The sequence below is a fragment of the Heterodontus francisci genome, unplaced genomic scaffold, assembly GCF_036365525.1.
Source record: "Heterodontus francisci isolate sHetFra1 unplaced genomic scaffold, sHetFra1.hap1 HAP1_SCAFFOLD_436, whole genome shotgun sequence".
Classification (NCBI taxonomy): Eukaryota; Metazoa; Chordata; class Chondrichthyes; order Heterodontiformes; family Heterodontidae; genus Heterodontus; species Heterodontus francisci.
The window spans coordinates 247,800-262,167 of NW_027141859.1; positions in this window are offsets into that span (position 1 = coordinate 247,800).

The following is a 14,368-nucleotide window of genomic DNA, read 5'->3' on the forward strand; positions in this document are numbered from 1 at the left end:
TTAGCCATTTTTTCTCACTTCAGCAAATCCATGAGGAGATTTGGCAGACCTTTTCCAAATTAGGAATTGTTCTCCCAGTGTAAACCCTTTCCTGGCAGAAGGGAAAGTAACCAGAGGGGAGCTGTTTAAGATGACTGGCACAGACTCAATGTATTGGATGCCTACTGTACTTAACTCTTCTTTCAATGCCTCCGATTGTTTTTGCCTAGTTTTGCCTGTTATTAACACATCCACGTTTAAGGCGCTCAACCTATGTCTCATTTGATGTCAGCCTCATTTAAGGTGAACAGCAGAGCATTCCAGTTACCTTTCTGCTCAAACTGAAGGTCAGCCTCTAACATGTTATGACCACTCATTGCTCGCTGCTCATTTGGTGTCTGAATATTAATTTATTCGGGCTCGTTACTCATGACAAATTTTAGTTCAGCCTTTTCTCCTGTCGTTTCTAAAGCATTCTATTTCAGAAAACTGCCCTGGCTGCACTCTGGAAATGAATTGCCTTTGAAGAAATGGCCAGCACCTGCAATCAATTTTCAAATTAGCTGGTTTCTGTCTTGATCGGGAAATGCAGCCTGTCTTTTGGTGAGAAAGGGGCAGTTGTTCTCAGGTGATTCTGATAGCTCGGGCCTCTGAGAAAATGTTGCTGTTTGTGCTTTTACAGAAGTCACTGCCGCCCACTGAACTCAGAACATGTCCTTTATGACAGTGTCCATCCTAAACTCGAAATCCAATTCAAATCAAATTTCCATGGTGGCTTTTGATATAATAGCTCTCCTTTGGTGAACTAAATGCTACTTTGAACAGGGACAGTTGAGAGTATATTTGATAGAGGTGTTTCAAAATACCAATTGTTTTCACAGGGTGACTAAGAGGAAACTATTTCCAGTGATAAATAGCCACTAACTGGAGTACACAGATGGAAAGGAACCAGAAACGACATGACAAAGCTGTTTTTTACAATATGAGCTCTTGTGCTCTTCAAAGCAGTGCTTGAAATTCTGGTGGAACTCTATCTCAGACACCCTATCAAATTCAATTTAATTTTCTAGCTGTCCAGGTAAGAAATTATTGGAAGGAACCTGTACAATAGTGCAAGAATTATATTTACATTGGCGGTCATAATCCCATTTGGTGATGCGCCAATGGATTTCTCCAACTATTCTAGATTTCTAGAACCCCAGTAGATTTTTGGAACACCAGCAGAATTTTCTGCCTCAACTGATTTCTCGAACACAATGTAGTTCTTCAGCACAACGGATTTGTCCTGTTCCTAATGCTTTCTGTAAACATAATTGAATTCTCACATCCAAGTGGATTTCTGGAAACCCATTTTTTTCTCTGCAATATTTTTGGACCCTAATCGGTTTTTTACGTTCCAATAGACATAGAGAAGGCCAATGCTGTTTTTCAAGTTTATGTCTGGAACCTCATTTTTTTTGTCCTGATCCATTTGATTTCTGGAAAAAAACAAATGTTTTCTCCCATTCCAACAGATACATATATCCCCTTGGGTCTATCCCTGTCCCAAAGGTTTCTGGAATTTTAATGGATTTCTCCCATTGCAATAGATTTCTGCATCATATACGATGCAATGTGAGAGGAGGAACGGGCTTTAGATTAGATTAGAGATACAGCACTGAAACAGGCCCTTCGGCCCACCGTGTCTGTGCCGACCATCAACCACCCATTTATACTAATCATTCACTGATCCCATATTCCTACCAAACATCCCCACCTGTCCGTATATTTCCCTACCACCTACCTATACTAGCGACAATTTATAACGGCCAATTTACCTACCAACCTGCAAGTCTTTTTTGGCTTGTGGGAGGAAACCGGAGCACCCGGAGAAAACCCACGCAGACACAGGGAGAACTTGCAAACTCCACACAGGCAGTACCCAGAATCGAACCCGGATCCCGGGAGCTGTGAGGCTGCAGTGCGAACAACTGCGCCACTGTGCCGCCCATTTTCAGAAGGTTACGTTTTCTTTGAAGCGTTCAGACGTATCAGAGCTCACATGCATTAGATATCGAAAAATCTAATTTGTTCATCATTTTAAATCAATGTTTATAAATTATGAGCAGATTTAATATATCCAGACCTACAAACTGTGTAAAAAACACAGGATGGGAATTAACACAGAGAATGTAATGGACTGAATGAATTAAACCTTCAAATGTGAGCTGCAGGAGAGAGAATATTGTGTTAATTTTGTAACTTTACTTTCTTCACACAAAAAATGAAATAATGACATCTGTTTAAAGTAAATGGACTGAAGTTTATTATTTTGAGATAACGCACAGGAAGAGGGCATTTTGTGTGGAGGGCATTTTGTGTGGACTATGAAATTCAAGCTGTTATTGCAAAGGTTAGAGATAAAACTGGGCTGAGTCTGAGAGTGTTCCAGATACACTGTTTAGTTTATATCTCGCCAATCACCATTTTTAATATGCAACGTGAATCAGGAATAAAGCATGGCACGAAAACAGAGAAAAGGACAGTGCAGTGGGACCTAATTTGTATCACAGAAGAAGGTTTCAGAATACAATCTGATTGATTACACAAGACTGAAACTCACTGGTAAAGTTACACATTGTACATAGCAGCAAGTTAAACCCCTGCAGTAAGTGCTGGCAGGGCCAGTTACACAAGACTGAGTGGGATTATTGCTCATCCCATACGAATTACCTTTAGAATTGACATAAAACCCTAAAGTGTGTTATCCAGAACTGACATTAACCTGACTGCTTGTTTTATCTGTTGAGTCCCAAACAGCCAACACATACATTCTCCAGGCTCATTATAAGGTGTTGCCTAAAAAGAATATATCGTCATTGCACTCTGCGTGTTAAACTCACCTCCTGACAGATTCTTTGCTTTCTCTCATTATCTCTGTCTGTCTCTCATTGTCTTTGTCTCTCTGAGTATTTGTTGCTTGTTCAGTCCTTTTGCTGCACGTTTTCCAGTCTTTTACCCAGGGACAGTGTGTAGATGACAAACGGGGGCGGGGGGAGGGCATGATAGATCTTTGGGGGCACCAGAGGCACCGTTGCGGGAACAGGAAGAGAAACCTTTGCAAGTGACGAACTGGCTGTGATTTGCTAGATATTTTTTTAGATTTAGAACATTACAGCGCAGTACAGGCCCTTCGGCCCTCGATGTTGCGCCGACCTGTGAAACCATCTGACCTAGACTATTCCATTTTCATCCATGTGTCTATCCAATGTCCACTTAAATGCCCTTAAAGTTGGCGAATCTACTACTGCTGCAGGCAGGGCGTTCCACGCCCTTACTACTCTCTGAGTAAAGAAACTACCACTCACATCTGTCCTATATCTATCACCCCTCAACTTGAAGCTATGTCCCCTCGTGTTTGCCATCAGCATCTGAGGAAAAAGACGCTCACTATCCACCCTATCTAACCCTCTGATTTTCTTATATGTCTCTATTACGTCACCTCTCCTCCTCCTTCTCTCCAACGAAAACAACCTCAAGTCCCTCAGCCTTTCCTCGTAAGACCTTCCCTCCATACCAGGCAACATCCTAGTAAATCTCCTCTGCACCCTTTCCATAGCTTCCACATCCTTCCTATAATGCGGTGACCAGAACTGCACACAATACTCCAGGCGCGGTCTCACCAGAGTCTTGTACAGCTGCAGCATGACCTCGTGGCTCCGAAACTCGACCCCCCTACTAATAAAAGCTAACACACCATATGCCTTCTTAACAGCCCTATTAACCTGGTTAGCAACCTTCAGAGATTTATGCACCTGGACACCAAGATCTCTCTGTTCATCTACACTACCAAGAATCTTCCCATTAGCCCAGTACTCTGCATTCCTGTTACTCCTTCCAAAGTGAATCACCTCACACTTTTCCGCATTAAACTCCATTTGCCATCTCTCAGCCCAGCGCTGCAGCCTATCTATGTCTCTCTGTACCCTACAACATCCTTCGGCACTATCCACAACTCCACCGACCTTAGTGTCATCTGCAAATTTACTAACCCACCCTTCTACACCCTCTTCCAGATCATTTATAAAAATGACAAACAGCAGTGGCCCCAAAACAGATCCTTGCGGTACACCACTAGTAACTAAACTCCAGGATGAACATTTGCCATCAACCACCACCCTCTGTCTTCTTTCAGCTAGCCAATTTCTGATCCAAAGCTCTAAATCGCCTTCAACCCCATACTTCCGTATTTTCTGCAATAGCCTACCGTGGGGAACCTTATCAAACGCCTTACTGAAATCCATATACACCACATCCACTGCTTTACTCTCATCCACCTGTTTGGTCACCTTCTCGAAAAACTCAATAAGGTTTGTGAGGCACAACCTACCCGTCACAAAACCGTGATGACTATCTCTAATGTACTTATTCTTTTCAAGATGATTATAAATCCTGTCTCTTATAACCTTTTCCAACATTTTACCCACAACCGAAGTGAGGCTCACAGGTCTATAATTACCAGGGCTGTCTCTACTCCCCTTCTTGAACAAGGGGACAACATTTGCAATCCTCCAGTCTTCCGGCACTATTCCTGTCGACAATGACGACATAAAGATCAAGGACAAAGGCTCTGCAATCTCCTCCCTGGCTTCCCAGAGAATCCTAGGATAAATCCCATCTTGCCCAGGGGACTTATCTATTTTCACACCTTCCAAAAGTGCTAACACCTCCTCCTTGTGAACCTCAATCCCATCTAGCCTCGTAGCCTGAATCTCAATATTCTCAACAACATTTTCTTTCTCTACTGTAAATACTGACGCAAAATATTCATTTAACACTTCCCCTATCTCCTCTGATTCCACACACAAGATAAGAATGGAGCCAGGCCAGAGAAGCCCCAGCCAGCTGGATGACAGTGGAGAGGGTTTGGAGGAGGATGGTGTGGTTTTCCTTGTCAAACGCCATAACAACCTCCACAATTCTGCTTGAATTTTATATCCCCCACCCCCCACCCCCCGCACCTCCAACATATGACGGCGCATTCAGGAGGCGGATGGGCCCTCGCCACGTCATTTTGCTTAGGTTGGGACAGGCCGACACTGGTCTTCCGAAGCAGATGCCAATTAAGAATCTTAGGTTGCGTCCATCAGCCGTGACATCGCTTAATTATACGAGGCACCCACCCTGCAGGCCTCGGGAACCGTTCTCTGGAGGAAATCTGTGGCCAACGGAGGAAACCCACTGGACAGAGCTCAATATTCCCATACTCTCCTCTCTTGCACTTTATTCCCACCCCACTACATTCCGCACCCCCCCCCCCCACTCCTGTCGGGGCCAGACAGATGACCCAGAGACCCGGCTTCACTGACCAGAGGTCCGAGGCTGCAATGCTGGACCTGTCCCAAGGCCTCTTCAGTAGAGAATTGACCACCGCTGGCGCTGTCAATAAAGTTGGGCCGCTGGCCCTATGACTGGTCGCCAATTCTTTGAGGCGGGGATCTCCATCTTCAAACAGATGGAAATCCTGGCACCGGGTACTTAAGTGCCTCAACAATGTAAGACCGCGCCTGGGGTGGGGGCTGTGGGGACGGTCGGTGGTGGTGGGGATCTGGATGGGGGAGGACTCGGAAAGGCCAAAGCGGTGTTTCCCCTGCCTTATCCACCAGGGACCGCACTGGTGCCAACAGATTCCAACACTTCAGATGCCATTCTGTGTATAAAATATTCAGAGATATTTGCAAGTTAGAAGAGGCTGTATGCATGCAACTTAAAGAAAAAAGATAATTGCTTTATGCAGCAAACAATGCCCGCCTCTTTCTGGGTTTTGAGGTGTTAATATATGCTCCTGCTCTGCCGAACTCCACTACTCTTTGTTTGACTTCTTTTTTCCACATTTCTCTACTCTGTTCTCTCCCTTTGTATTTTTTCTATTTAATTCTCTCTGTCATTCTCAGTTTTTTATTGTTTGATTTTCAATTTCTTTCCTCATTCATCCCTTTACTTTCCTGGGTGACTTATTCATTCTCCATCTTATATTGTTTACTATTTCATGGGACGTGGGTTTCGCTGGTAAGAATACCTTTACTGCCCATCCCCAATTGTCCTTGACAACTGAATGGCTTGCTCAGGCATTTCAGAGAACAGTTAAGTCAACCGGAATGCTGTAGATTTGTTTTCATATGTAATACAGATCAGTAAGAAAGAGAGATTTCCTTCCCCCAAAGGGGATTAGAAAACCAAATGGAATCTAACGACGAATGATAGTAGTTTCATGACACTATTACTGAGACCAGCAGTTAATTCCACATTTTTATAAATTACTTGAATTTGAATTCCATCAGTGGCTATGGGGTGATTTGAACCCGTGTTCACAAGACACTAACATGGACCTCTGGATCATTAGATCAGTGACATTACCAGTGCACCACCCTGTCACTCTGCCATCAAGCCAACAAAAGCTCCTTTGATTGAGAGCTGCTTCAGTTGATGTTCAGCTGTGCTCTTTAGCCCCGTTATATTTATGAGAAACAAACTCATGTGTCTTCTGCAAAGTTAACCAGCCTCAATGTTTAATGGCATATTTAAAAAATGAGGTTTACAATCATCTCAGGTGAGTAGAAAATGCTCCACCATACAGTGAGTTTAGGCCGTGGAATATGAACCGGATTTCTGTCCTTTAACTTGCAAACCCTCGCTTTTTCTATGATTTAACGAATTTAGCTATTAGATTGAGTGGGTATTTCAGGACCTTCTTCAGCTCCTCTCTGAATTTCGTTTGGGTCACAGTGTAAATACACGTGTTGGTGCAGGAACTGAGAAGCTACAGCATTTGGCCTCACAGCTCCAGGGACCCGGGTTCGATTCTGGGCACTGCCTGTGTGGAGTTTGCAAGTTCTCCCTGTGTCTGCGTGGGTTTTCTACGGGTGCTCCGGTTTCCTCCCACAATCCAAAAGACTTGCAGGTTGGTAGGTAAATTGGCCATTATAAATTGTCACTAGTGTAGGTAGGTGGTAGGGAAATATAGGGACAGATGGGGATGTTTGGTAGGAATGTAGGATTAGTATAAATGGGTGGTTGAAGATCGGCACAGACTCGGTGGGCCGAAGGGCCTGTTTCAGTGCTGTATCTCTAATCTAATCTAATCATTGCACCTGCTCTTTGTGTGATAAATGAGGGTCATTGACAGAGACATTATATTATTTTGTAATTCGCCTATTGATGTTAAATACAACCTGCGCCATCCATAACAGTATGAAACTGCCAGTTATACTAAACAGTAAAATGATGGATTTCTTTCGATTCTCCATCTCTGGGTCATTTCGCTTCTCTCCACTGCTGAGGCCCCAGAGTTTCCTGCGGCCTCCGCTGGCCGTTAAAATACGTCTGACTGGCGGAACATTGAGCAGAAGGAACGGGACACAAGGAGTGAAAATGCAGTGAAACAAGACAAAACCGGTCCATGCGGGGGAAGCAGTGAATCTCTGTTTCATGATGCAGCCCCAGGAAACATTATTAATAATATATTTAGGTTCATATATAAAGTACCAGGGAAGACTTTCTAAAGAGCACAGCACGCTTACTGTTCCGATAACCACAGCCGCTGTTCTCTCAGTGCAATATTTTGTCTTCAACTTCTCACAAAAAGTTGCCACAAATCGATCAAAGGTGAAAGCGAATGTCAGCCAGACAGAAACCATCATGGTTGCAAAAATTAAGAAAACAATTGAACTGCAGATGGGAGTAACGAACAGAAATTAACCTGGCGAATAAATCACCGGAAGCCTCCTCAATATGAGATCTGTGATGACGACCAGGATGTCAGCCACTGCCATTCCCACCAGGTCGCGAGTGATACATTTGGAGAGACCACACTTTCCTCAGGACAGGGTCAGAATCGCCACCAGGTTAACTGACAGAGATAGAAAGGGAAGCAGAAATATTACTGATCAGACCTCAAACCAAAGCAACAATTTGACAGGATCTGGAGTGAAATTTACAGCTTTGCTGCAGCATCCAGCACTTTCAGGCAGAGAATTCTTCTGAGAGAAATTATCAAACATTGATTGGGAAATTGACTTGAGAACAAAAATAAAAGTGAATGAAAATGAGCACTGGACACAGTGGAAGGACTGAAGAAGGAATTCAATGGTTTAAATCCAATTTCGCCTCCAGACCAATCACTGAGAAACAGAGAGGACTGGGGAGCTGTTTTTGTTTTACTTGTTAAGAGAGCCAACAGGGGCTGTCTCAAAATGTGAAAAGGTCAAGAGCCGCTGCGGTGCGTTTGAGCCTTCAGATCAGGAGGAAGAGATGGATGGAGGCTGAGCCAATGAGTTGATTGGAGGGAGACAAAGAAAAGGACATCTGGGAACTGGAGGGGAGGCAGGTCCTGATGGGTTTGGAAAGCGAACAAACTGAAGCAACCATTTTAATCGGTAAATAACTGGTTCCATTCAGTTATTTACTCAGTTCAGAAATAACGAAGAGGAACATTCACAAAATAGTTTGAGGATATGACGGGGTTAAACACACAGTAAGTGAGTCCAGCAGTAAATCTCACACAATCTGGCAAAATTCTCATCATACTTTAAACCTACAACTTTACTGTAATTGATCTGGAAAGTTCAGCAGTCCATCCTCGTGAATTATTCACACTGAGGCTTTCTCCCTCTCCTTCTCCTCCTTTCTTCTCTCTCTCTCTCTCTCTTTCTCTCTCTCTCTCCCCCTCTCTGTTCCATTCTCCTTTTTCATTCTTGCTTGCTCTCTCTCTGTCAAATTCTCTATCCATCCACTGCACTTACTCTCTCCAATCGCTTCTCCAGGGTAAAGTCAGGTAAACCACACTGCACAACCCAGCATGACTACAGCTCAAAAAGTTCTGATGAAAGATCACGGCGGTGAAATGTTAACTCTGCTTCTCTCTCCACAGATGTTGTCAGACCTACCGAGTATTTCCAGAACTTTTTGTTTTTATTACCAGAAATTACATCTTGTGTAGGATTGCTTTCTCTTTGGAATTCATTTAGTTATCTTAAACACCAGCTGCTCAAGCATCTGAATTGGTCATATAGAATCAGGTCTTTAATGGCACATCACAGAAAACGATTCCAGTGTGTGTATCTTTGACATACTATTATTTAGTGTTAGTTTGCATAGAATGTAGCGATAAAAGGTATAATTATTTTAAGAGTTCTGAATAAACTACTGTATGTACACAAACTGAAAGTTGTTCGACTTCATCGTGTGCACATCCCAGAAACAACCCAGGACATTCATATACGAGGTAGGATAGACCATAATTCCCACAACTTGCACTGTTAACTCTATCTACAATACAAAGAATAAGTAAAACTGAGTGCCTGTTCCAGACAGAATACACAACATTGAAATTTCATCTCCTATAATTTGAAAGTCCAGAGTTAAATTGTGGGTTTGTTCAACCAACAAAAATACATCAACACTAGGTTTTATAATCTGCAATTAACCAGAAGCGTTCATGATTCCAACTAGTCCAGTCCAAACTGATAGAACATAAAACCAACACATTTATTATTACAATGAATTCAAGCAGCTTTAACTGAATTCAACCGCAGTCAATCAGAGAAGGAGATGTTAAAGTGCGGGCAGAAAACTCACTTCAGTTGCCAGACCTCTGAAGCAGCGTTATATTCCCACAGTGAAATATTTTATATGTCATAACTAATAAAATATTGAAATCCCAATGAAACCGACAATTGATGCTGGGGAAGGACGGCACTGTGCTGCCTCCTTGTAACACTGGTACTGTGAACTGTGTCATTATAAATCACCGAAACTCGATTCAGGCAGTAATATTCCCAGGCCAGGGTAGTTCACAACTTGAAACTGTTGACAACTCCTGATGGTGTGACAACTCGTCTTAAAACGTTGGTGCGAAAATACCGAGACTACTCTGTACAGCTTTGTTCCCCATATTTAAGGAGGAATACGCATGCATTGAGCAAACTTTAGAGAAGATTCACTTGGTTAACGCCTAGTGTTAAAGGGGCTGGCTTATCAGGAAACTTTGATCAGTTTGGACCTATAAACACCAGAGTTTCGAAGCATAAGAGAAATATTGAAACCTGTTAAATTAGGATGGAGCTTGGCAAGGGGATGTTGCGATGATGTTTCCCCTCGAGGGGAAATCTAGAACTCGGGGCAAAAGTCGCGCATTTGATGCAAAAATGAGGAGGAATTTATTTTCCGAGAGGGTCATGAATCTTTGGAATTGTCGACCCTCGAGAGCTGCGGAGGCTGAGTCATTGATCACATTCAAGGCTAAGATGGAGAGATTTTTGAATTAAAGGTGAGTCACGGGTTGTGGAGAGCCAGCAAAAAATCAGTTTTGAGTCCAAGATCAGATCACAAATGATATTGATGTATAGTGGAACAGGTTTTAAAGGGGCCAAATAGTCAATGCCTGTTCCTCTTATATGCTTACGTACTTAGCCTGAGCAGCTGAGCCCAATACATTCATTTGGGATATTAATCTGATCACATTCGCAGGGATGGATCAACACAAAACATTACAGATACAGAAACTAATACAATCCTGATTATTTAGAATCTGAGGGCATTCTATCAATAGACAATACATTCAGTACAGTGAATAATCCAATACCAATGCAAGGATTTGATGTACAAAGATCATCACAGTCATTATGCTTCTGTAACAGCACCAAATGAGCAGAGCCTTCAGACAGCCCATCATTCAACTGACCGAACTGAACAGAAAACTTCGTAAAACATTCAGCAGGTAAAACTTTATCAGTAGAGCAGTCGATTTAATATTGATTTGCAATATTAACAGATGGAGATAGCAGCTTACCGGGAACTCCAATGTCTGCAAGAATTGGATAGTAAATATCTCCAATCTGAAATATTACTGGGTATCCCACTTCTGTGAGAAGCACCAACTGGTTTCTTCTGAAACCCACTGCGCCGTACTCACTCTGAGCTGATACATATTAATAGGCCCTGATTTATACAGGGGATAAGTCTCCACTGACCTGCTTATACCCCTGATCATTGTTATTAATGACAGCCATTTGAACAAACACATCACAGCAGCTTTATCTGCGATGTAAATAAAATGGTGCATACAACATAAATATCTCAAAGTCCAGCAAAAATATTTTAATCAATCCTCTCTTCGAGGCAAGGCTGAAAAATGTAAGCATACAAGACAGACCCCACAATAATGAGCAGCTTCACATGAGGCTTCATGTCATTGTAATCATGAAGTTCACTCCTAACGATTAAAATTTTAAAATGAAACGGAGTTTTCCACATTATAAATTCCGGGACACAAGCAGTTAAAATGTGAACTTGACACGAGGACAGTTAAATCCATGTTCAAGATTGCAACTGAGAAATTACTGTGGGTGATATTAGGGACAGACACTGAGCGTGCTCCGTTGACATTCCTCTCTGTTATTTTATTGCAAATGTTTATCAGCTCATTCTACAGTGGCTAAAGGCTCCAATAAAATTAGAAGTGGGCCAGGGCCTGACTCTATTCCTCCTGTTCACCCCTTATTGACAATCCAACATCCAACTTCCTTCTATCCAAAACTCTTCCCGACATCTCCATCCCTCAAAACGTCCGGCAGATAGGACAATGCAATGGTTTTCATTGACTGGCATTAGATTTCAATCCGCTCAATGGTTTAACTTTAAAATCTTCTTCCTCGGCTTCAAATCTCTTTGTGGTCTTAAAATTCACCATCTGCACCCATTCCTCCAAACCGCCATCAAATTCTCCCTTGATCTCTCCATACCTCTGAAATTGGCCACATTTGGTGGGACTACACTTTCTTGGTTCCGGTTTTACCAATATGATAACTTGAAATGAATTCCTTCCACCTACCAGCACTATTAATTCACCTGTGACAGAACTTTCGATTTGCCTCCTCCTCTTCCACATCTACATGTTTCATAATGTCAACAGCAACTACAGACTGGGAGCCAGCTTCCTCATGTGTGCTGACAACACCATAGTCCAGCTCTCCACCATCTCTTTCGACCCTCCACTGCCTCTTTGTGACCAGACTACAAATGTCCATTTAGTGGAGCTGCAATATTCTCCAAATAAATATATGAAATACCAAAGCAATCATCTTTTGCTCTACCACAAACTTCATACTCATTTCACTCACACTGTTCCCCATCCTAGCTGCTGTGTTAGGCTGAATATGATGCTTTGTGAACCTTACCCTATTGTTCCCTGACCTGAACCTCAGATCCCATATCCCCTCGACCATAAAAGATACATTTCCCCCCTCCCTAACATCGCCAACCTCTATCACCACCTCAGTCCATCTGTCACTGAAACATTCAATCACTATTTCCATATCTGCATCTTGGAGGAGAAGGCATGGGAAACTCCCTGAGGAAATTCCTGGTTTTCTTGTTCTCTGGAACTGTTTGGAACCATCTTGTTGATAATCCTTTTTAGAGGATTGGTACGGACTAGCATTGTTGCATCTGTTAATGAATGTGCTACCTTTTAGATTTACAAACATCGAACGTGATTTAAATGTTGTTCATGTTTAATTTGCTTTTAATATTCAGTTGAAAATGGAAGGGTTCAAAGCTGGAGGACGTGATTTGAGGTGAAAGATAAGGTTGACCAAGTGGACATTCCTCAAGTTTTGATTACGCAAGGTATATATATCTGGTAACCATATTTCGCGAAAAGGGAGTAGAAGATTACTCCTTCAACATATATAGGATATGGAATATTTGGCTGACCAGGTGCAGTTTGATATATGAGATTTGATGTGGCAACATTCAAGTCCCCTTGATGCAGAACTGAAGAGATCATGAGTGGCTTGCAAATCTGGAGTAGAATGGTCAACGACACTGCAGACATTCGCAAACTGCAAATCATGAATGTCTATGGTGTACAGTTTAGTGTCGGCACAGAAGCGACTGCGGTTAAAGAGTTTTCCAGCCAGGTAAAATTTGATACCAACAGCAGAAGGCAGTTGAACTTTCATGCGGCGAGCAGCCACTGTCAGCTAGATAGTAAATAGTATTCGTAAAATATGGTATGTGTTATTGCAGCATAGGAGAGTGTCATTTCTGTAGTACACAATGAGTTATTTGCTAAAAACGCTTATGCTATTAAGAACTTATTGTAATTTCTAGCTGTTTGAACGAAGTCCTTACTGCTCCTTTCCGAAGGAGGCAAGTGTGATGAATCCTAGGCATGGATTTGATGCCACCCCTCTCCCCGAGATAGGCTAGGAGGTGTGTGTCCCATAGATGTGCGATGTCAGGCAGGGGAGGAAGGACCCGTCACTTTTCCGTTGCACTCAATAGGTTGGGAGTGGAAAAAGCCAGCAACGGCCTCCCCACACAGAGGCCAGCTGAGGCGCTGAAGAGGACTATTAATACCTACTTAAGGGTCTCTTCCTGCCGTTGCTGGCCTTAAGTCCAGAAGAATTAAGTGACTTACCTGTGGGCTTAGGGCTCTTCCTCCCTGTGCAATCTGTGGCCTACAGAGATCCCTAGCAGAAAGCAACCCACTCATTTGAAAAGCCTGTTCTTCTGCCTGCATCGCCCAACCTCCTGCCCCATCATTACTGCCTGTCAGACTGGCCTCAGTAATCTCGCCTCACTTAATTGAGGTTCACATCTCCAGTGGTTGGCCTCGGTCCAAGGCCCCTTGTATTACTCTCTAGGTGGCGCTACTAGTACAACTGAGCTACCTGCCCTATGATTGGCCGTTTGGTTTTGGAGTCCGAATGCCAGTCCTAAAAGGGACCGGGACCCAGGCACTAGGAAGTAAATTGCCCAAGTGCTATTAAATATAGAGATGGGTGGTTCTGAATGGCAGAGGTGGAATTCCCCCTTTTCTTGTCACAGTTCCCGGAGACCCACCGATTCCAGTACCTCGCATCGCCTTTTGTGTGGACTGCATTCTTGGAAGCTGACCTGTTGGTTGCTGTGAAGTGGATTCAAAGCGAGCTTATTTGAGACAGACCCTTATTTGAAAAGAGATCGAAAGCTTTAAGGTTCTGGGAGCTCAGAATCAAGATCAGAACACAAACTGTTTTTATTTTTACGAGAGATATGTGATTAAAGCTGAGGTTTCAGTATTACAAGAAGAGTCTGCAGGGTTGAACTCAGCTGAAAGTTGATTAGAAGCTAGTTGATTAAATAGATAAGCTGAGGGCTGCGGGTTGATTTTTTTTTTCCAGTGAAGCTGCTTGAAATTGAAATAGGCAGAAAACAGCAAGCTGGAGTAATTGTTATGACTGCAGGCTAAGGAGTCGGGATTGAGGGATGAGCATTGTTGAATGAATGATGGCATTTGTCTTTGAACAAAGAACAAAGATAATTACAGCACAGGAACAGGCCCTTCGGCCCTCCAAGCCTGCGC